The 25,680-nt window shown below is 42.8% G+C and overlaps 1 protein-coding gene across 10 annotated transcripts in view; it reads right to left on the reverse strand.

Moving 5' to 3' along the window:
- AUH (AU RNA binding methylglutaconyl-CoA hydratase) overlaps positions 1-25,680 on the reverse strand; it is a 208,369-nt gene that overhangs the window by 142,264 nt on the left and 40,425 nt on the right. The gene's annotated exons all lie outside the window — the stretch shown is intronic.

A 25,680-nucleotide genomic window follows, 5' to 3' on the forward strand; every position in this document is an offset into this window, starting at 1 on the left:
CTTAACTCCTCCCATATTACAGAAATTCTTTCCTAAATACTTGTCAAATTAACACACTCACAGTTCTGGCTGTAATCTTAGAGCCTGGAGTCTTTTATGAGACGCTTGGTTCATACACACTCCTATTCGAAATGACTTAGGTGTGACTGCGAAATTTCGAATCCTTCAAGAACTACCCTGGTACTCGGAATGACAGTCTCATTCAGCGGTAACATGCCTCTCCATTCAAATCGGCCAGGAGGAAGTCAAACTCTCACTCTTCGCAGACAACATGATACTCTATGTGGAAAACCCAAAAGACTCCACCAAAAAACTGTCAGAACTGATAGATGGATTCAATAAAGTCACGGGATATAAAATCGAAGTACATAAATCTGTGGCATTTCTATACACCAATAATGAAGAAGCAAAAAAAGAGAAATCAAGGAATTGATCCAATTTACAACTGCACCGAAAACCATAAAATACCTAGGAATAAACCTAACCAAAGATGTAAAAGATCTGTACTCTGAAAACTATAGAAAGCTTATGAAAGAAACTGAAGAAGACACAAAGAAATGGAAAAACATTCCATGCTCACAGACTGGAAGAACAAATATCATTAAAATGTCGACACTTCCCGAAGCAATCTACATATTCAATGCAATCCCTATCAAAATGACACCAGCAGTCTTCAGAGAGCTAGAACAAACAATTCTAAAACTAGTATGGAACCAGAAAAGACTCTGAATAGCCAAAGTAATGTTAAAACAGAAAACCAAAGCTAGTGGCATCACAATCCCAGACTTCAAGCTGTATTACAAAGCCGTAATCATCAAGACAGCATGGTACTGGCACAAAAACAGACACTCAGATCAATGGAACAAAATAGAGAACCCAGAAATGGACCCACAAATGCATGGCCAACTAATCTTTGACAAAGCAGGAAAGAATGTCCAATAGAAAAAAAGATGGTCTCTTCAGCAAATGGTGTTGGGAAACTGGACAGTAACATGCAGAAGAATGAACCTAGACCAATGTCTTATACCATACACAAAAATAAACTGAAAATGGATGGAAGACCTAAACGTAAGACAGGAAACCATCAAAATCCTCAAGGAGAAAGCAGGCAAAAACCTCTTTGCCCTTGGCCGCAGCAACTTCTTGCTAGACATGTCTCCAGAGGTAAGGGAAACCAAAGCAAAAATGAATCATTGGGCCCTCATCAAGATACAAACCTTCTGCATGGTGAAGGAAACAATCAACAAAACTAAAAGGCAACTGACGAATGGGAAAAGATATCTGCAAATGACATTATCAGATAAAGGGTTAGTTTCCAAAATCTATGAAGAACTTATCAAACTCCACACCCAAAAGGAAATAATCCAGTGAAGAACTGGACAAAAGACATGAATAGACACTTTTTTAAAAGAAGATATCCAGATGGTTAACACACGATATCCAGACACATGAAAAGATGCTCAACTCACTCATCATCAGGGAAATATAAATCAAAACCACCATGAGATACCACCTCACACCTGTCAGAATGGCTAAAATTAACAACTCAGGAACAACAGATGTTGGCGAGGATGTGGAGAAAGGGGAACCCTCTCGCACTGTTGATGTGAATGCAAACTGGTGCAGCCGCTCTGGAAGACAGTGTGGAGGTTCCTCAAAAAATTAAAAATAGAACTACCCCATGACCCAGCAATAGCACTGCTAGGGATTTATCCAAAGGATACAAAAATGTTGATTCAAGGGCCACATACACCCCAATGTTCATAGCAGCACTATTTCCAAAGCATGGAAAGAGCCCAAATGTTCATCAACTGATGAATGGATATTAAATAAGATGTGGTGTGTATATGTATGTATACGTACACACACACACATACACGATGTATATTACACACACATACATACATACACAACAGAATATTACTCGGCGATCAAAAAGAATGAAATCTTGCCATCTGCAATAACATGGATGGAACTAGAGTGTATTATGCCAAGTGAAGGAAGTCAGAGAAAGATAAATATATGATTTCACTCATGTGTGGAATTTAAGAAACAAAACAGCTGAACATAAGGAAAGGGAAGGAAAAATAAAAAGAAAGAAGGAGGCAAACCGTAAGAGACTCTTAAACACAGAGAACAAACTGAGGGCTGCTGGAGGGAGGGTGGGGGGATGGGCATCACTTGTGACGAGCACTGGGTTTTGTCCGTAAGCGATGAATCACTAAGTTATATTTCTGAAATCATTATTACACTAGATGTCAACGAGCTTGGATTTAAATAAAATGTTAAAAATAATTACACCATAAAGAAAACCAAACTCAGAAGCCTTTCACAGCAGGCAGCGGCTGTGCGGGTGCGGCCGGGGCACCGGGCACCTCTCCCGCCGAGGAGCGAGCACAACCGGGCAGCTAGGAAAGGACCAGCTCCACCAACGGGCACACTCACACGAAGAGGCTCTCAGTTCCGAGACCCTGCCCAGAAGCACGGCTGGGGAGCCGTCAGCCAGCCACAGAGCTCAAAACTAGACTCTCTCTGGCCCCGAGTATTGCTTTCAGGAGGCTTCTGTACAGAACTCTTTCATAACTGGTTCAAAAACTGACTGGTTAATTATTCTGCGAAGCAGACTCCTTATTAATTTTGACGATGGGAATGTGAAGCGAGGCCGGCCAAACTTCTTATGGTATGAACAGAACGTGGTACGTCTCTTACTGCTCTGACGACGAATAAGAAATAATAATCACGTGTCCCAGCTGCTGCTACAGGGACAGTCATACCGTAACACGCAAACACAGCGACACGTACATACCTTAAACTTACATGATATTATATAGCAATTCTAGCTCGGTTTTTAAAAATAAATAAAACATAAGGAAGGAAGCAAGGAAGTAAATAGACACACAGAGAGTACCATCCCTCAAGATCTCTCTTCCGCAGGTATTCTGAAATAGGAAATTCCAGTCAGAGAGGTTGATTCTTTGACTCCTTTTAAAATACACAAACTTGTTGAAGCCCACGGAGTGTTATTCACACGTGGGGGAATTTATCGGCTTTATTTTAAGAACAAAGGGTGACCAGGCCGGGACGGGGCCCATTCCCAGGCTGCCACGGAAGGCCAGGATGTTCCCGGGAGCGCAGGGACGGACGGGGCTGTGGAACAGGTGCGCTCCACCTGTCTGTACCTGTCTACGCATTCGGGGGGAAGTGAGGGTGCGAGAGGCCAGGCCAGACTCACACGTGCTCCCCAGAGTGCACTTCACGGCACACTCGGTGACGAAAGAAACAGCCACGTCAGGGTCTACAGTCAGGAAATGAATTTAATGGAAAACCAGGATCCAGTTAATTTTATCTGACAAAAAAAACCACAAACAAATAAACATCGATCAAGAATATAACAGAAAGCTAATCTGAGTGGCTCCAAGGTCACCTCAAGTCACGACAAGCCAAATGGAGTTTTTGCTACGCGGCCCTCAATCCTTTCTTCCTACGGGCCTCGGGTATTTCTCGATTCCTCTAGTCTCCCGCCTCCCCAGTCTCCTGTCTCTGCCATCAGAACCTTTCCCTGGGCCTCCTTCCGGCCTCGGCTCACGTCCTTCTAGGACCAGCTTCCCGAGGAAGGACAGTAAATGATGCCCCCACCGTCCCTCGCCCCCACCGCAGAGCCTCAGTCCCCTCTGCCAGTCTCTCCAAACCCGCTCTTGCTTTGCCTGCCAGTGACACTGTGTGGCTGTCCTGCAACCAGTGGGCGCTATCTGGTCCCTATTAAACCTGCTGCCTCCGATGATCAGGCATTCGTGCCGGGCGCTCCTCCGTGAGTTCCTCTCTTCGACTGCCTGGCGAGTCCCTGTCAACTTTCCTGTCTTTCCCTCACCTTCTGGTTATTCCTCAGCCTTCTTTCCCTCTCAACAGAAGCTCCCCAGGAGGTCTCCTTCCCACCCGTAACCTTCACCACCTACAATACCAGTGATGGCCAGATGTCCCTCTCGAACCCAAACTTCAGCCTCAACTGCATCTCTGTAAGCACCTGCCTGTTGGGACATCTCCACTTGAATGCTTTATCATGTTCAAGCCAGCTTGTCAATCCTTCTTCCAGATTCTCTTTCACACCTGGCACTACTTCCATCCACCAACCTCCCCCAGACAGACACCCAGAAGTCATCACGGAAGGCTTCCTTTCCACAGCTCACAAATCTGCAAGTCCCCCCCTTTCCTGCAGCCGGAGTTCTGGGTCCCCTCATTTCTCACCGGCGTACATCTGGACCTGCGACTGGCTGGCCCCTTCCTGTGCGTCTTCCCTATTTCTTGCAGTACAATCGTTCTAAACGGCAAACGCCGTCATGCTACCCGCTTCAGAACTGTACAATGATTTGTTCTACACTCGGGATAAAGACGGAGGAAACAATTAGCATGGTACAGAAGACACCTGATAAACGAGGTTCTGTCCACCAGCCCGACCTCTTCTCCAGCCTCAGGCACATAGTCCACGTTCTGGCCCCATCCTACTTACAGCACCTGCAGAAGCTGTCCCAGCCATACCTGCGGACAAGCTGGCCTGTGCCCTGAACGCCCAGCCCACAACGACGGGCCGTGCCAGGCACTGCTCACAGCCCCTTCCTTTGCACTCCAGGGGGCTCGGTACCCGCTTGTCCATCAGAGCACTTACCACCCTACCGCCCGTTCTGGAACGGACGTTCACGTCGCACCGATGCCGGTCGATGACATTCTTCTTTCTACTCTGGGACCGCCTCTTCTGTCTCTAGCGCATGCCGCCCCGTAGTCTCCCTACTTGGCTTTTTTTCATCCCCTTCTTTCACTTAGTACTTTAAAGACATAACACGAAGACATGTAGCCCGAGGGAGCTACACGGAAAAGAAAAGCTGCAAAGGTTCCTGACCAGGAGAGAGAAGAAGTGGCCGTGTCCCCTCCTGGCCACAAGAAAATGCCACAGGCACTCGCCGGCCACCTGCGGGAAGCCGACTCGTCAGAGACAGAAACCACAAAGGTGAGTTTAAAGGAATCAAACCCAGGTCTGAAATATACATACTACTGAGCTCCAGTTCCTGAGAATTCCAACTCTTAGCTAACGGAGGTTGTCTCATAGTCTTTAGACACCCTCCCAAATTAGGAACAGATTCATACGCAAAGAGGAATTTTTCTTCTCATCAAACCGTGCGCTGAAAATGTAGACTGAGTAGAGGGGTCGAAGGAATAAATTGCCCACAAATTCCAAAAGTAATATTCCACAACTTCACAGGCCCTGAAGCACAACAGGAAGCATACAGCAAGATTATGACTCCTGGCCATCTGTAACGTCCTCAACACCGCATCAGGGACGGCTGCCTCGGAAAGACTTGGCAAGGCTTTGCTCTACATTTTTATTAGTGAATATTCTCAAAGAAAGATCATCCTTAAAAACCACACGTAGCCAAAGAAAGTTAAAAAGCTATCGTTTTTTTGGAAGGATAAAATGTCATTAAGAAGAAAAAAAGAGGTAATGCAGGTAAAGACACAAACGAAACGGATTAGTCAATATACCCTCCCTCGCGTTGTAAGAGGTGCCATAAACATTATGTTGAGAAAATAAAATGATGGGGGAGAGGGCGGAGCAACAGGCAGGTTTCTGGTTCCTCCTGACCTGGAGTAACAGGTAAGAACTAAGGAGGAATAAATAAATGTGCTGATTGTGGATGGGGGGGGGGGGGGGGGGGGGGGGGGGGGGGGGCGCTGAAATGAGTCTCGTGCGCATGTATTCTTAATTCTGAAGGTAGATAATAAACACTTTCCCTACATGCTTATACTCTTTGGATGCAATGCAAATTATTTTCGAATTTGATAGTTAAAAACCTCAGAAATTTTCTCAAGGGGCTATAAGTTTTGAACATCACATCTTATGTGAAATATATAAGATAAAATGACAGGAAACGTCAGGTCCTTATGCAAAACAAGAACAAGGAAAATAGAGTATTAGCACACTCAAATCATTAAACAGGTAAATTACCTGCTACTTTCAAAGGCTGATCAACATAAACTAGCATTATATAAAGCAGTCTATAAAATTTTTCCCACTAAAGAATTATTCAAGCAGAACAGCTTAATTAGCTTTCGATGAGTAACTGAATTTCAACCATTTGACAAGATTATAAATTCTGAAGTTCTAGTGTGTCAACTACACTTCAATTAAAAAAACTTTTTTTAATTAAATTTAAAAAAAAATCTTCAATTTTACATAATCCTAATCTTTCCCTGAGAGACGTTTCTCTTAGCAAATTTTCTTCAGGAAAAGATGAGTCATCCCCAAGCGCACACTAGTTTCACGGTTACCTCATACGCTTGTTTTTACATCCAGTACTTTCTCTGCTTGGGAGCACTTCACAATCTCAGCGGACTCGCCGAGACACTGCAGAAGGCCCAACTCCCCACCTCACAAAACTGAGCAGTACGGCAATGGCAGCGTGTGACGGCAGTGTGTGTCTGGACGACGCCGGACGGCCAGGAGCAGAGGCCCTGGCCAACCGCAAAGGCGAGACCCCATGACCCGACGTGGCGCAACCCACAGGCTCAGACACTATTTTGAGTTCAGTACAGGAAACGGGCCAGGTGTGACAAAGAAGATAGCAATCCTCTGAAATGCTCCTAAAAATGTAATTAAAGCAAACAATTAAAGCTCTGCTATTTTAAGAGAAAAATAAAGGAGGTGCCCAGGAAGGCTCTGGCCTACCTCAGTGGCCTGCAGGAGGACGCCCAATGACGGGGGCCACTCGAGTCGGGAGACCACAAATGAGGGGAAGGAGCAGCGAAGGCCTACTTTCAGCTCTGAGAGAGATAGCACAGGTGACGGAAATTTCCAGATGTTTCCAGAAAAAAATAATCCGATTATCAAGGGAAAATGCTAGCGTCAGTCACAATTTTTAAATACGGTTCTTATATAAAACAGAGACATCAAATATTTCAAAAGAAATGCCCACATAATATACATGAAATCTGACTTCATTGAAATCATTCCAAAAAAAAATTAAAAATAAAGTCAAGGTTAACTGAAAATTATAATAAATTCCTACTATCACTAACTCCAACTAAAACTTTCACCTTCAGCCAAAAGTGCCCTCCCCCGTTCCCATCATCACATTTCCAAGGAACCACAGACACAAAACCGCTCCTGCCCAAGCCTGCAGGTGCTGGGCCTGTGTGCCCCACGGCGGGGGGTAGGGGTCAGGAGGCTGTGTGCCCCACGGTGGGAGGGGGGCGGGGGGGGGGGAGGTCTGTACATGGGAGCCACCGTGCCCGGGCGTCAGGGAGCGCTCGCTGTACAATCTAAGGGAAGATCCTGGATGCTTCTAGGCCAACCTCTTATGTACCTGCCTTCATCAATTCCCATCTAGCTACCTACAGATCTAGCAGGTGCGAGAAAGTGCTTACTCCATGCAGGCACTGTCTTGATCACCCGACAAATATTACTGAGGCCTCCGGCCAGCCTCATGACATCAGAACCGTTATGACCCTCACCACCAACGGGGACATGGGGCAGAGGAACTGCCGTTACTTGCGGGGAACGGCCACCGCTGGAGCACAGATGGCCTGACTCCAGGCACTTGCCCTTCACCAGTTCTCACGGCCTGCACCCCGAGCCCGTGGGGAAGGATTCTGCACTGCGAGGCCACCTTCCGTCCTTCCTCAAGGACCCGGGGACCATGAAGCTGAAGGAAGGGAAATGCCGACACCCCGGCAAAGTCTGAGCAGCACACCTGCTCGGAGCCCTGTGAACTCCGGGAGCCCTAGAGCAACGTGCAGTCCACGCAGCCCGACCAAGGCAACCAAGGGCACCGGGTGCAAGGCAACGGTCAGCTGGCTGGAGCAGGACTCTGACCTGAGACTTCCCTGCAAACCTCCGACCCGGACCGTCCCGAGAGCCTGACTGCAGGTTATCAGAGAAAGTCAGCACCAGATCACCCCTTCCTCCCCAAATTCCCAATCAAGTAAAGCCGCCCCGGGGCAACACAGAGAAGAGAGAGCAGCAAGGTCAAGGCCCCCACACTCCCCGCCAGCCCCGTCTGGAAGATTGTACTCAACATAACCGGACGGGAACCTCCACTGTCCACCGCTACTCCGGGTGTTCACTGCGATGGAAAAGAAAAGAAAGACTTCTCGGCACGTGAAATGTTGCCTGACAAATGTAGTTGTTTCAATTTCTGATGAAAACCTCTCTAGAAGTAGTCCACATTCACCTGGTAGGAAAAAATACGCCATTCCTGCCTTGCTTCGCAAAGTCTCAGGCCCTGTGTCCTTGCTTTGCAAAGCAGTGTGGCCCAACAGCATTAGCATCCCCTGGAAGCCTATGGAAATGGAGAAGCCCAGGTCCCAGCCCACAACTACCCGACCAGCAGTTGCGCCGTTAACGAGAGCCACAAGCGGAGCTCTGGATGCCCAGCTAACCCACAGGGAGCCTCACCAGCTCACCATCCCGCAGGATGGCCCACCGACCCCTACGTGGACGGAGGAAGCACTGAGAACCAAATTCTTTGGGTAAGACTCGTAACAGTAAAGGCGGTAAAGGCTTACACACAGACGTCTAGCAGCCGTATGTGGTACATCCACCGGCGAGGCAATAAAAAGGAACCAACTACTGACCGACCCGTGCGAAACATCGATGACTCCAAAAATACGCTGAAAGACAACTGGCAAATTAATACATCCTGTGCTCCATTTATGAAAACGTCTGCAAATGGAAACTAGTCTCTAGTGATGGAAAACAGCTCAGTAGTTATGTGGGGACAGGCAGGGAAGGGGCAGGGGCAGAAGAAAGGGATCACTGGAGGCCATGAAGAAACTTCTGGGGGTGATGGCCTGTTCACCATCTTGATTTGTGGTGATGTTTCCACAGGTCAGAGTCAACACACTGTACGTGTTAACACGTGCAACTTACTATACGTTAGGTATTCCTCAACAGACCTCTTTGTTAAAAATCTAGGACGTGAACAATATGAAAATGATAAATCCAATGCAAGAAAGTATACTAGTTTCCTGATCTTTTATAAACAGGGGTCAATTATTCGTATTTATATTTATATGGAGATAATTCAAATTTGACAAATCAGGTAACATGGATACGAGTCAATTTAAAATTATAAAGAAAACACTAAGAAACATGATGAGAAAAGTAAAAGGGAAGAATTTTGTTTTAATCGAAATACAACTGGCACGCCATGTTATATTAGCTTCAGGTATACAACACAGCACTTCGACGACCCTGTCCGTCACTCAGTGCTCACCCGCTAAGTGCTCTCACCATCTGTCACCACACGACATTATCGCGATATTACCATTCCCTATGCTGTACGCTTCAAATCCACGACTCACTCACAACCCAAAGCTTGTACCTCTTGATCCCTTCATCCCACCCTCCAACAACCTCAGTCTATTCTCATATTTAATATGTATATATTTAAATAACTGTATTTAAGCATCCAGTTTTTGTTTGTTTGTTCATTTGATTTTTTAGATTCCACATATAAGTGAAATCGTATGGCATTTATCTTTCTCCGTCTGACTTATCTCACTTAGCATCACAGCCTACATGTCTATTCATGTTGTTGCAAACGGCAAGACCTCCTTCTTTTCTATGGCTGAGTAATATTCGTGTGTGTCTGTGTGTGGGGCGGCGGAGGGGGGGGGGGGCACATGGCATATACACACCACATCTTCTTTATCCATCCATCTACTGATGGACAATTGGGTTGTTTCCACATCTTGGCTGGTGTGAATAATGTTGCAACAAACAGGGCGGCAGATATATTCATGTTTCTGTTTTCTCTGGGTAAATACCCAGTAGGGGGACTGCTGGATCATACGGTAGTTCTGTTTTCAACTTTTTGAGGAACCTCCACGCTGTTTTCCATACTGGCTGCATTAATTTATAATCCCGCCAACAGTGCACAAGGATTTTTCACCACATCCTGACCAAAACCCATTACTTCTTGCCTCTTTCATACCAGCCGTTCTGACACGTGTGCAGTGACATCTCATGGTGCTTTGATCGGCATTTCCCTGAGGCTGAGCGGTGTGGAGCATCTTTTGGGCGTCTGTTGACCATCTGGGTGTCTTCTTCGGAACACTGTCTATTCAGATCTTCTGCCCATTTTCTAATCAGATTGCTTTTCTGGTGTTGGGTCACAGAAGTTATTCATATATTTTGGATATTAACTCCATATCAGACATATCAATTGCAAATATGTCCACCCATTCACTAGGTTGCCTTTTTGTTTTGTCAATGATTTCCTTTGCTGTGCAAAAGCTCTTTGTTTTGATATAATCCCAACAGTTTGCTTTTCCTCCTTTCCCTTGCCTGAGGAGACACACCCATGAATATGTTGTTCAGGGCAATGGGGAGGGAGGAATTTAAACTGGAAATATACCAGTTCTGGAACTGCTCATAGCAAGACGTCAACAGAACTTTCCAAAGGAAAGGATCGAGTACACTATGTAAAGTTATAATAAAAATAACCAGGTGGTCCAAAAAACAACCCTTTCCCATTATTAGAATAAACCCACAAATAGAACAAAAAACAAACAAAAACTACATAGCATATTTAGTATGATTTTTAAACGTAAAGCCACCAAAATCAGAAGGCATAAAAAATCATGACAGACATAAACACCAAACATATCAATACATTTAAAGAAGATGTGATCAACTAGTAAGGAAAAGACTCCAAACGGATCACAGAGCAAAACCCAATTATAAGCAGAACACTAGAGAAACATCTAAAGCAAAAGAGAAAAAAGAATTTATTTTTAATTTGAAGGACACGTATGGTAAATCTCCGAGTCAAGTACAAAGAAAACATCTCATAATCTTACTAAGCAAAGGCAGCATTTTAAATGGGCAAAGAAGCAGCACTGTGTAAACTTGATGAAGGAGGAGGCCACAACAAAGATCTAGGAGCAATAAAGTATCTACGCACCAACACGGCAGCGTCCGCGAAGCACAAACGCAATAGACAAATTCAAAACAGCACAAATATTACAGCCATTCTCCGACCATTATGTAGTAATTGAACTAGAAAATTACAACAAAAATACTAGCTAGCCGGGGATAGAAAATAAAGATGGCCCGAAGGCACACTCTCTTTCCCACTTAGGAGCTCAGCAGAGAGTGGGGCCCCAGTGAGGATCTACCCAGCAGAAGCACAGGCTCCCGCCACCCACCTGTACAGGCAACCCTCCGACAAGGCCACTTTCCCGACGGAGCGTGTCCAGTGCAGAGGGAGGTACAGACGTTCTCCTCCTCCCCCAGGTGCTACCTATGTACAGCATGGCAGAAGCGGGTCCCATGCCCCTGTAACTCTGGCCCCCAATTCCTTCTACCCCAACAAATTTTTTATTTATTCAAGTGGATGAATGTTAAAAATACGAAATGGGCTTATCCTTAGCTCAGCTCCTTCTTCTTTCCCAGAACACGGGTTCTCCTCCATATGCCTACGTGCAAAGCACCCTGCTTTGCAGTGTTGTGCAATGTGGGTGCTGGGCCAACTGGTGCAGGAGGCAGCCGGCGCCCACCCAGCCTGGCTGTGACGGCGACGCCCACCCAACGTGGCAGATCCAAACAGGCCAATCCCCTCATCAACAGATCTAAGGCCACGAACTTCAACTGAGCTCACATCAGTAATTAAGGGAATAGTTTGCCCCTTTTTCTACATTTTATTTTTCAATTTATTTCAAACCTTAGAGAGAAGGAGGAGTTCTATTTATTAAAGCTCCCTCAGATCCCATAATGATACGTATACTTTCTGCACTGCTGTTTGTCATAGTAAAAAACGAAAAACTACCTAAACGCCCATCAGAAAAATATAATTATATGCATTATGGCATGTCTCTAGCGAATAATACAAGAAAACAATTTTTTAAAGTGCAGTGATAAAAAATTCCACATTGGAGAAAACTAGACTCCAAATATTCCCAGAATTTTTCAAATACAATCTCGACCACTCAGCCAACGGATAACCAAGAAAACAAGACAGGGGACACCTGGGTGGCTCAGTGGGGTGAGCTTCCGTCTCTTGGTTTTGGCTCAGGTCACGATCTCCTATCAGGCTCTGTGCTGATAGTGCAGGGCCTGCCTGGGATTCTCTCTCCCTCTCTGCCCCTCCCCCAGCTCACACTCTCTCTCAAAACAAACATCAAAGAAAGGAAAGAGACAAAAGGGGAAGGGGAAGGGGAAGGGGAAGGGGAAGGGGAAGGGGAAGGGGGAGGGGAAGGGAAAGGGAAGGAAAAGAAGGATACAAGATGCGGTAAGAACCAGTAGAAAGAAACCATAAGAAAATACCCATCCAAAACTGAGATCCACAATCTTCAAACACTGATTCTCGTATCAAGACATGAAGCCAAGCATGACACTGTGAACTATAAAGAGGGACTTAATAATTTCTAAAAGAACCGAAAAGTATTTAAATGAAATAAAAAAACCTCAATGTGTGCACCGAGTTAGGTACAGCTTAGGAAAAATCAGTGAGCCTGTGTGTGGTGACAGGACACCATTCAGAGAGGGGTGAGGAGGAACAGGCAGGTGGCCAGGTGGAAGAGGGTGCGTACGGGCGCCGTGAGAACGTCTGATACGTGCCTCCATGGCAGAAAATGTGGGAAACCAACACCCACCTTAATGAGGTTAAAAGAAAGCAGCAAATCTAACCAGAAGGAAAAAGGGTAATAAAAATGAGGGTGGAAGTTAATAAAACAGAAACAATACGGGGGATTACTAAGGCCCAAAAGAGATTTCTGAAACGCACCACAAAAACTGCTAAGGCTCTTCAGAGACCGACCAAAGAAAACAGAAAGAGGACACCAGTAAGCAAAGCCAGGAGAAAAGAGGACAATCACCGTTGACTCTTCAGATAATTAAGCAGTAAGAGAATGTTATGAATGACATTATACCAATGCATTTGAAAGTCTCGACGAAATGGATGAATTCCTAGGGAATTATTAATTTCCAAAAATAAAATTAAAAAATAGAAAACTTGTTTATGTGGTTATTTTCACATATATACTTGCATATAATGTATGTATCAATGCATGTATACAAATATATATTCACACAAGGGCCAAGAAAAGGTCTAAAAATATTAAAACAATTAAATATTAATGAAAATATTAAGTCAGGGAATTAGCAATAATAACCTGGGTGGACAGAAAGATAATGGAGGAAAGCTGCTTTAAAAAGTTCCAAATTTTCACATTAAACACACATTCAGATACTCCTCATGGAATTAAAAGCTAACAAACATAAAAAAGCCAAAAAAGAATTGAAGTGATTTCCCTTTTTGGTCTTGCAAAATTCTAGAATATTCCAGGGTAATATTTTAAAGTGACAGAGCTTGGTTGATAAGCGCATTTCTTTGGCTATATTTAGCAAAACAGTATAGTTTCCACACGACCATCCAAAATCATAACATGATTAACACCCAGTGAAAGTCAGCAAAGGCAGTAAAATCCCACAGACAAAAGGACAGAGATCCTAAGTTGCAAAGGGAAGTGCAGCTCTATTTGAAACTATGACACAATAGGCGGGGGATGTTAGCACTTCTGAGGAAAAACAACAGGCTCCTGGATACTGTCTCATTTTACTGTTTTCCATCATTCCTGGCCAAAGGATAAAGAAACTGGAAAGTGAGATCTGGAAGTTACCATTTGGAAAACTAAGTACATTCAACTAGAGCGTGCTGTCAGTCCGCGTACCGTAATTTCGCACTTTCAATTTCTAGTTATTACATCAAACTGGGGGGGGGGGGGGAATGTAAACTACAGCTAGACTGCATCCAATTTAACAAAATTAACTCCTTATTTCAAAAATCTCCTTGGGGCGCCTGGGTGACTCAGTCCGTCGTGCGCCCGACTTCAGCTCAGGTCATGATCTCACAGTTCGTGAGTTTGAGCCCTGCATCGGGCTCTATGCTGACAGCTCAGAGCCTGGGGCCTGCTTTGAATACTGTGTCTCCCTTTCTCTCTGCTCCTCCCCCGTTCATGCTCTATCTCTCTCTCTCCTTCAAAAATAAATTTTTAAAAAAAACATTTAAAAAAAATTTTTTTTAAATCTCCTTGACTTCAAACAAAGGAAAAAAGCATAATGAACACACACATTTCGGGTCAACCGGGCAGACTGACAAATAATTCTGCAAACTTTAAAGATGTTCTTTACTAAACAATTCTTAACACATCTAAAATAAAAGTCAAGGGCGCCTGAGTGGCTCAGTCAGTTAAATGTCCGACTTCGGCTCAGGTCACGATCTCACGCTTTGTGAGTTTGGGTTCCCGCGTGGGGCTCTGTGCTGCCAGCGCAGAGCCTGGAGCCTGCTTAGGATCCCCCCCCCCCTTTCTCTCTCTCTCTCTGCCCCTCTCTGCTCTCTCTCAAAAATAAACATTTAAAATAAATAATTAAATAAAAGTCAAATAATCAGGGGACAGCAAAAATATATACTAAGTGCATAATCTTTCAAATTATATGTGATAACTCATTGTGGCACTAATTATTTTCAAAATAAGCTTTATTTCAGATCAAGTAAAACACAAATTAAGTATTTGAAAAAGCTCTGAACTGTCAAATGATGGTAAATTACCAAACTCTAACAAAAAAAAATCAATCAATGGGGCACCTGGGTGGCTCAGTCTGTTGAGTGTTTGACTCTTGACTTCAGCTCAGGTCGTGATTTCAAGGTTGTGAGATCAAGCCCCACATCGGGCTCTGTGCTGAGCATGAAGCCTGCTTGGGATCCTCTCTCTTCCTCTCTCTCTGCCCCTCCCTGCTCATGCTCACGCGCGCGCTCTCTCTCTCTCTCTCTCTCTCTCTCTCACACACACACACACGCCACAGAAATAAACATTTTTTAAAAAATCAATCACCTCTGGATTTTTTTGTAAGTATCACATGCTTCTAAATCAAATGCAAAGCTTAAAAGGAACATATCTGGAATTTATGCATACCCATTTGCATTCATTACTCAATCTCTCCATCTTAAGATGGGACGCTAGGGAGTTACAACTGGATTTATGTATACCTTTACAGGTATTTATTTATACCTTTACAGAGCACAGGCCTTAGTGTAATGGGTTATGTAATTAACAAGAACAGAACAATTAAATGCATGAAGTGACAAATACAACACTTTACCTTTTCATAAAATGTTATTCATATTTAAAGGCTCTGCATCTGACCTCAGAGAGTATTATGAAGCCATGATAAATCAGCCACTATGCTTCACAGAAAGCTATATACTACTTTTGAGAAAAAACTTCCCAAACACTATCATTGATAGTTGTTTTTTTAAGAAATCAAATTATGGGAAGTTTTTATCCATAACCAAGTTAAGTTCCAGATAAGTAGTTTTTTCTAGACGGACCTACACCAAAAAGCCCAACGGTAAGATAGGGGGCCTTTCACAGTTGTCCAAGGAATGGATCCCTTTCGTCCTGGGCCAGCCCAGGAAGCGGCTGCCGGCAGCCCCAACACGCCTCTCCACAGGGGCCCTCGTCAACGACGCTGGCGACGGCTGTGCCGCAAAATGCAGTCGTCCGTTCTCTCCACTCACCCTCCCGGACAGGTCAGCAGCGCGTGATCGAGGCCTGTTTCGTGAAAGACTTTCTTCACCGGGCTTTCGGAACGCTGTTTTCTTCCTACCTCCCTACCCTGGCGGATCTCTCGGAGTCTCCTTTCTGGTTCTTTTTCATCCCGGTGTTGACACATCACAGGGCTTCAGACGCTTCTCTCTGCAGTAACTCCGTCAGGGCCTCGCCCGGCATCAAGCCTTCATTCATGTAAGGTGAGTGTCCTGAGCACTCCCCAATTTATGTCGCAAGCCTAGAACACGTGCCCCGACTGCAAACTCCTATCTAGCTGCCTGCTCGACCACACCACTTGGAGGTCCACTAGGCACCAACCCTCACGCTTCACACTGGGACTCCTGAGTTACCCCTCCCACAGCCGTCGAGCAAAGGGGCAGTTCTCCTATTTGATGAATCACAGTAAAACAGATAGAGTCAGCTCTATCACCCTCGGTCAGATCCTACGAGCAATGTGAACCGGGGGACGAGAGAAACCCAGGCCAGGGCGGGCATGATTCTTGGGATCTGGAATAGAGGCGAACAGAAAGGGATTCTAGAGGACCCACTGTGGAGGAGACAGGAAGGTTCTCCTGTCTACACCAATGGACCCCAGTCACTTTCCCTTTCCAATCATGGACCCACCAGCCAGCTGCCAAGCAAGATACCAGGTATACAGATGGAGAAAAACCCACTGTGTTCTCACAGCGGGAAGGGGCCACGGAAAGTACCGGATGGTTAAAGAAAGACTAGAATTCACATCTTCTGCCTCGACTTCAAGAGATTTCCAAACCGTATGCCTCCATAAACTGAGATCAAAACTATTCCCAGAAGCTCACCACATATTGGTAACACATAAACTTGACTTTGTTGCAACAAAATTAACATCTTACGACAATGTCCTTGGGAAAATGTTAAGCTGAGCCGATGTTCTGACATCATCGTAAGAGCAAGTTTATACGATGAGATATAAGGTGCTTCCAGCTTAAGATTAAGATGGCAGAAAGATCACCCGGTTACCAAAATATCAAGGAGTCCTCTCGAGCACCCGGGGGCTCAGTCAGCTAAGCGTCCGCCTCTTGATTTCAGCTCAGGTCATGAGATCAAGCCCTGCGTCGGGCTCCGCACACTGAGCACAAAGCCTGCTTACGATTCCCGCCCTCTCCACCTGCTTGCGCGTTCTCTCTCACTCGCTCTCTCGGGGGAAAAATATTCTCTTGTACAAAATCAGCCGGGCTGGGGTGGGAAGAGTTTGGTTCTAGTAACAAGCCTCTGCCAAAGGGCAGCCAAGATAAAAATCTGGTACGAGTGCACTTCTACCATCCTATGATGGGTTCTTTTTTTCTTTTTAATTACTAGTGACTTATTTTGTAATGCGTTGAGTCAACTCTAAAACTCAGGTGTGTCTCAATCCTGAACTTCAAAAACATGCTAAGGAAAGTAAAATAAATGAGAAGCACTACTTGAGAAGAAGTTCATCCCATGAAGTTTACATAAGTGTTTTCATACAGAATTCTGCTCTTCTGTTGTACAAAAATATCTTCTATGCATGTGACCTGAATTGACAGACTTTTCTGATAGAAAAGTGCATTTGAACAGTAGGCTTTCAATCACATGGAAAAAAGCTAATCAGAGAATTGGAAAACTTGCAAAATTAAACTATTTCCTTCTATAACACTTTATAGTATTATAAAGTCTTTAAAAAAGAGATGTTTGTTAAATGGATACATTTTCATTTATTTATGTCCCTTTTACCATAATTACCTATATTTCAATGCAGATTCAGCTCTGCATTTACATAACTAAATTAAAGCTTTTGCAATTTTATTTCATCAGAAAAAAAGGATAAGAAAGCTGGAAATGCCTGGCATTTTAAACAATTACTATGGAGTACCATTTACAAAAAATCTGTATCACACCAGGTTCTGTAATTTAAAATTCTGGTGAAAACCTATTTTAAACACCTTTTTATCATCAGATGGCAATTCTTTGAGGCCTCAACTCGAGAAGTACATAGGCTTGCCCGCAGTTTCCACTTGAGAGAGAATTCCAAAACGTTTTCTAGCTCTTCACAAAATAGCACCTAATGGGACAAGACTGGCCACCAGGAGGGAATGAACACCTCTGCTCCCTGCACTCCGTATCCCTAATTTGCACGGCAGGAGTCCCAACCGTGGCAGGAGCACTGTCACGAGTGAACACGGCCAGGAGGTGTAAGTTAAGGAACGGCAGCTTTTAGTAGATGCAAATAATCTCATGTCTGTGCATCTGTGATAACTTGCTCAGGCCTAAGATTTCAAAATAAGCCGTTACCGCTGTCAACCTTAGGCACCCCACACCTGAAAAGGGGAGGGGGCCTGGAACAATGTCTGAGAACTCGCCGTTTCTTTAGAACAAAACGTCTCAAAAAGAGTCATAAGACCTTTTTTTTTTGTCTGAAAAGAGCAACAGAACTAAATTTGTTCTAGGATTTTGGAATTACTTTTTAAGAAGAGGCTTTCTAAGAAGCTAGGAACAGTCAAGTAAGGCCCTTAGTGACTCAGAATAAAATACAGAACTTCTTTCTGATCTCTAGTTTAATAACACAGAACAGCTTTCCCGTGAGTTCGGTACCTGTAAGTCAGTCCCTTACGGACTCTTTCATTAAAAACAAGCAGAGCACAGTAGTCAACAGTAGTCACCAGGGCCAGGAAGAAACTCCATGACCCTCGAGACCCCAGAGAAAGATCCCCCAGGGGTGGAAAATGCACACGTAAGGGGGGCAGGAGGGCAAAGTGGTACGGGACAGCCACGAAACACACTGATTCGTACGGTTACTGATGACGCCACAGCGGCTGTGACAACCAGCTCACAAGTAATCCCTGGGATCTTAACCATCACCCAGAGTCTCTACAAACAGCCCCATGAGTGCAATGCAGGGTCCTCACCCACCGCATCCACTCACCTCCAGCAGACAAGACCACTCCTCCCATGGAAACAATCACCCCTGGAAACCCTGCTCCACAGAAAATCAGCTATGTCAGGGGACCTAGTGGAGAGGGGCCAGCCAGAAAGCCGGAGGCCTATGTGAGGAATCTGGTCCAAAACCAAGGTTGTCTGACATTCAAAGGGTCGTCTTCTTCTCCTTTCCCTTGAAAACCCTTAAAAGTGGGCGTTATTTTCTAAGAATCTGGAATTCTGGCCTCGCTTTATTAAAAATAAGAATCAAGGAGGGAAACGCAGAAAATTATTTGAGAAATACCATTAGAAATGTTTGCAGGATTCAAGATAGAGGAAGATTTTAAGAACTGTTTGCTCTAATTTGGTAAATACAAAGAATGTATGTAGCATACACACATAATGAAGCATAATAATAAAAACTGCCTTAAAATCACCAAAGTAAGAACTAGATCAGCACTAACACCCTACTGGCCAGGTGTTCTCACCTACTCTTCAACCTGCCTTCCCAAACCCAGAGGTAATCACTACCATGAACTCTTATGTTTATCATTCTCATATTTGTACTGTGTGGGTATGTGATTTCAGTATACACACATTTCTAAACTACATGCTGTTTTCTACGCTTTTAGTTTTATAAAAAATAGATTACATTGTTCTAATTCATTGTTTCAAAGACTCATCCGTGTTGTTACACATGGAAGTGATTCATGTACGCTCAATGCTATCTACAGTACAACTGCACAAATATACCAAAACATTCATCCATTCTCCTACCCCTGAAATTTGGCTGTCTTCAGCTTTTTATTATTAACCATATGCTACTATAAACAGTCTTTTTCTTATATCCTGGTATAAGCTTCCCTAGGACATATATGCAAAATGCCTATAGACTAGTGTAGTTTCAAACTCCAACTAGTAATCCATTCATTGGGTCAAAATCAGGTATTTTTAAAAATAAAATAGTATAATATCCAAATACAGTGCACAAAGGAAGGTGACTATTTCATGAACCTTTGATGCCCACCCTATGCGTTCACTGGGCTAAACTGTGTGTGTGTTTCTTACTATGGGTCTAGTAAAAACAGTGTTAAAGGCTTACCCTCTAGGTAAATGCCTCCTAAAAAAGTAAACTATCAAGTCTTATGGGAAGTGAATATTCAACTTTGTAAGACAATACCAAATTGTTTTCCTGAACACTCACATCACTTTGTACTCTCATTAGTGAGTAAATCTGCTCAGTGACCCACTTCCTCCCTAACTGTCTGTAAGGTCAGGCGTAAGAATATGTGGCTTATCTGACAGACGTGTGAAACATGATTCTCTGTTGTGTTGTCTTACAGACTCCCAGGCCGCATGCACGCGCTCATGTGCTGATTATACACACACACACACACACACACACACACACACACACACACACACACACACACACATATCCTTGGGCAGTTATATGTTTCAAGTATTTTTTCCCCCTTAACGCCTTTTCTACTTTCTTTACAGCACCTTTTAATGAACAAATTTTCTTAAGCTTAATAAGGTAGAATTTATACACCTTTCCTTTTATGGGCTGTATTATATGTTTGACAAATTTTTTCACTCCATCAAGATCATAAAAGTTCATCTTCCTCCATGCATGTAGTCGAGTCTTTGCCGTCCCCAGTGAACACCTGCTCTCTCCTGTGGCAGTTGCCCTATTTATCCATGTCCTTCTGTAGTCGCTCCGGGGTCCATTTGTCTATCCCAAAGCCAGAAACATGCCATCTTAATTTACAAATCTTTAAACAAGGTCTTGAGTGCTGATGAAGCAAGGACCCTCACTTTCTTCTTGAGGAATGTTGGGCTATTCTGGGGCCTCATTACGCTCATCAGGTTCCTCACAAAATTAATGCTAGGAATGTAAAGGTAATTACTTTGCATCCATATATTGAATCACTTGTGAGAATCATCTTGGGGCGCCCGGGGTGGCTCGGTAGGTTAAGTGTCTGACTCTGGCTCAGGTCATGAATTCACGATTCACGAGTTTGAGCCCTGTGTCAGGCTCTGTGCTGACAGCCCAGAGCCCAGAGCCCAGAGCCCAGAGTCCAGAGCCTGCTTCCGATTCTGTGTCTCCCTCTTTCTCTGACCCTCTCCCACTCACTCTCGTGCTCTCCTCTCTCTCTCAAAAATAAACATTAAAAAAACAATGGAATCATCTTCTTAATACTGAATCCTCCTATTCTAGGAGATAATGAGTCTCCATTTAATTTATTTAATGTCTTAGGAGAAGTTTCATAATTTTTCCCTATGGCTTGTGTACATTGCTAAATCCATTTTTGTTCCTGTTGTAATAGTATATTTTCTTGACTGACGTTTCCTGGATGCTACTGCTGTAAAGAAGTGTAACTGATTATTTTTAAATATGGATCTTACATTTGGCTATCTTGAGACACTCATTATTCCTAATAATTTGTTGATCCTTTTAGATTTTCAGTGGAGACCATCATACCACGTGAGACAGGCAGTGTTATCTTTCTTCTCTGTGTCACTCTTTTATTTCCATTTCCTGCCTTTCCACACAGGCCAGGATTTTCAGAACACTGTTGAACAAAGCTGGTGACAGTGGGTCTTTTGTCGTTTTCCTGGCTTTTGGAGACTACTTTTACTTTTTACTACTAAAAAACAGGCACCTTTCATCAAGCTAAGGAAGTTCCCTTCTATTTCTAGTCTGCCTTGACCTCCTTCTAAGAACAGACTTGACATCTCTCAAATTCTTTTCATCAATCTGTTGAGGAAAAACATCATTTTATTTTAACTGGCTAACGTCACAAATGAAATTTAATATTTTCAAATGGGAACCTCCTCCCCCCTTGTATTCTTGGGAAAATCCAACTTGGTCTTTTTTTTTTTTTTTTCTTTTTTTAACCTACCGTTTCATCCATGTTCCTGATACGCGAGACTGGCCCCTCTCCTTTCCTCTATTGTTTCTGTTTACATATGAAGGTCACGCTAATCAGAAATCATGAGTTTAGGAATAAACTCTCGCTGTACTGTTGTGTGGAGGCGTCTGCATAAGACTGAAATGATCTGTTCCTTACAGGCTGGGGCAAACATCTGCAAGCAAATCATTTAACACGTAAAAGCTGGGCCTGGCACTTCCTCGGCGAAGAAACATTCAACTACTACTCAGTCCTTACTGGACTACTCCAGAATGTGACTACTTCTTGAGACAGAAATTTCACATTTATTGACATAAAGATTCTCATAGTATTTTCTTATAAGCTTTATAATCTCTGCTATACCTGCAACCACAACCCTCCTCTCACCTGTAACACCTACTATTGAGTGTCCTTTGCCCCTTGCAGATTCTCCCTTCTGCAACTGCAGTTCGATCCCCCTGATCTCAGATCCTCATTTCACTGCCTTCCTTCTACTCTGTTTGGACACAGAACTTTTTACGGTAATGCTCAGCTACTTATGGCCAGTGGTTTCCCCTTGCTAACATAGGCATTAAGGTTATGAATTCCCCCTCAAACTATTACTTTAATCAAATCTCAGAAATTTGGGCATACAGCAATTTTATATTCATTCAGTCTTAGTATTTTTTCCCATAATTCTTCCTTCTTTGAGTCATGAGTGACTTAACAGTCCTTTTTAAATTTACCAATATATGGTTTTTAAATATCTATATTACGTGTATTTTTATTTCTAAGTTAACTGCATTTTGAACAGAGAACGTGGTCTCTATATATTAAACTTCTGAAATTTAACAGAGATTTTAGGGTCCAACACATGATCCATTCTTGTAAATGTTTCATATGTTGATGAGAAGCATGCATATTCTCCAATTTAGGGTTAAGAGTCTATTAAATCAACTTGATACATTGTTCAAATCTTTATTTTTATCTTCTGTATATCTCATGATTAATTGGGACAGATGGGACTGAACTCATCCACAATGATGAAGGATTTGCCAATTTATCCTGTATATATCTAATATAATTTTATTTGTATATTTTTCATTCTTTTTTTTCAGGAAGATGTAAGTTTAGTCTTATGAAAAACTTAACCTTAAACTTAACATGCTGTCTCTTACTAGTAATGGTTTTTGAAAAACGCTACAACAGATGTGGCTACTATTAATAATATACAGTTGAATTAAGTTTCTTAATCAAATCTGAACATCTATGTTTTTAACAAGTTTAGTCAACTGGCATCAATGGTAATTACTGGACTTATTTCATCATCTTAATTTGTCCTGAGGTTGTGCCTCTTCTATCCTCTTTACACTTTGTTAGGATTTGATGAACTTCGTTTCAGTTTTTGTTTTGTTTATTTTTCTTACTCCATTCTCCATCCTCCAACTCATTTGTAAGTCTTATGGCTCCATTCCTGCTCTCTGAATAATACTTCACACTCTCTAGCAAAGGATACAAAGACCTTAAAACCTTCAAATCTCCAAAATGCAAAAACCAAAAAGGCCTGAGCCAAACATGAAGGGAGTTGTCCAAATCAGAACTGCAAGTCAGTAGATTTCTTAAATATAAACAACAGTGGAAGACTACAATTAATTCCAAAAAACAGGAGAAATAAAGAAGAAAAAGCCATCTGAGATGGATGACCAGATGAATAAATGGAAAGAAGGAAGGGAGGGAGGAAGAGAAGGAAGGAAATCAGACCCAGTGACTGTTTTAGTAAAACCTGTAAGCTAATATGGTTTGTATACTTTTAAACAGCTGGGAAAAAAAAGAAACAAATTAAATATATTGTTTTATAACACACGGAAACTATACAAAATTTAAATTTCACAGTAAATATAATTTTACTGGAACAGAGAAACACATTTGTTTACATTTCGTCTGTGGCGGTTTCAGCACATGTAAAAGTTGAGTGCCTAGTACAAGGCAAGGATGTGTCTTCTCACTTGTTCTTTTCAACATGATGCTAAAAGTCCTTACAAATGTTATTAAACAAACAAACAAAAAAAAGGAAATAAAAGGTAATACAGATTGGGAAAGAAAACATAAAACTGTTTTTGCTTGCAAATGATATGACTGTCTACCATGCAGGAGATATGAAAGAATTAACAAAAAAATTCCCGAAACAAATACACGATTATACCAAGGTTGCAGGACACAGGGTAAACATACAAAAGTGAATCACTATTCCATATACCAACAATGAACAAGTGGAATTTGAAATTAAAAACACAATACCACTTACACTAACATGCCCCAAAATAAAATACTTGTAGGTATAAACCCAACAAAATATGTGTAAGATCTCTGTGAGAAAAACTATAAAACTAATGTATGAAATCAAGTAACTAAATGGAGAGATAGTCCATGTTCATGGATATAAAGACTCAATACTGTGAAGATGTCAGTTTTCCCCAATTCAATGTACACATTCAATGCAATCCCAATCAAAATCCCCACATGTTATTTTGTGGCTATCAACAAACTGATTCTAAAGTTTATATGAAGAGGCAAAAGACCCAAAATAGCCAACACAATATTGAAGGAGAAAAACAAAGTTGTGGGACTGACACTACCCAATGTCTAGACTTACTATAAAGCTACAATAATCAAGACAATGCGGTTACTGGCAAAAGAACAGACAAATGGATCAAGGAACAGAACAGAAAGCCCAGACACAGCCACCCAAAAATTAACCAATCTTCAATAAAGGGAAAAAGGCAATACATTGGAACACAGATAAATTTCCACAAATGGTGCTGAAATAGTAACATCTTCATGCAAAAGTAGGAATCTAGACAGACAGGCCTTACGCCCTTCACAAATGTTAGTGCAAAATGGATCACAGATCTAACTGTAAAGCACAAAATTATAAAATTCCTAGAAGATAACATAGGAGAAAAGCTAGATGACCTTGGGTATGGCCAACTCCTTTTTAGGTATAACACCAAAGCACAATCCATGAAAGGAAAAATAAGATGGACTTTAATAAAGTGAAAAACTTAGGCTCTACAAAAAAATGTCAGGAGAAAAAGAATACAAACTACAAGCTGGGTGAAAATATTTACAAAATATTCTGATATCTGATAAAGAACTATTATCTAACGTACAAAGAACTCTTAAACTAAGCTACAAGAAATACAAACAAAATAAGAAATACAAACTATGCATTTTTGTAAACAAAAATAAGAAATACAAACTGGGTGGCTCAGTCGGTTAAGCATCCGACTTCGGCTGAGGTCATGATCTCACGGTCACGGTTCCTGGGTTCGAGCCCCGCATCAGGCTCTATGCTGGCAGCTCAGGGCGTGGAGCTGCTTGTGTATCTCCCTCTCTCTCTGCCCCTCCCTCCCTCTCTCTCTTCCTCTCTCTCCTTCTCTCTCTCTCAGAAACAAACATTAAAAAAAGAAAGAAAGAAAAGAAAAGAAATACAAACAACTCAATCGGAAACTGGGCTAAAATCTTAACAGACACCTCACCATAGGTATACAGATAGGAAATAAGCATGTGAAAAGATGTTCCGCATCATATGTCATCACAGAAATACAAATTAAAACAACGAGATGACACTACAAACCTGTCAGAATGGCCAAAATATGGAACACTGATAACACCAAATGCTGACAAGGATACAGAGCAGCGGAAACTCTCAGCCACTGCCGCTGGGGACGCATCACAGCACACAGCACACTCTCTTGGGAAGAGAGTCAGGAAGGTTTTTATACAAAACTAAACACTCCTGCCGTGGGATTCAGCATTTATGCTCCTTGGTATCTTCCTAGAAGACCTACGTCCACACAAAAACCGATACATACATGTCTGCAGCAGCTTTATTCATAACTGTCAAAACTTGGAAACAACCAAGCTGTCCTTCAGTAAGTAAATGGACAAATCAACTGTGGCCCATCCGGACAATGGAATACTGTTCGGCACTAGAAGCACATAAGATAGCAAGGCATAAAAAGGGAGAAAACTTTAATATGTCTTACTAAGTGAAAGAAGCCCGTTTCAAACGGCTCCGTGCCGTAGGATTCCAACAATATGAGATTCTGGAAGTGACGGAAGAACAGGTTGTCAGAGAGGAGAGAGGGGAGAACGCACTGAGCACAGAGAAGCGTTAGGGTGCCAGACGTACTCTGTGTGACACCAGAATGCCGGATCCACGTCATGATGGATGCGTCCAAACCCACAGACTGGACAACACCGG

This window comes from Panthera leo, chromosome D4 (genome assembly GCF_018350215.1).
Source record: "Panthera leo isolate Ple1 chromosome D4, P.leo_Ple1_pat1.1, whole genome shotgun sequence".
Classification (NCBI taxonomy): Eukaryota; Metazoa; Chordata; class Mammalia; order Carnivora; family Felidae; genus Panthera; species Panthera leo.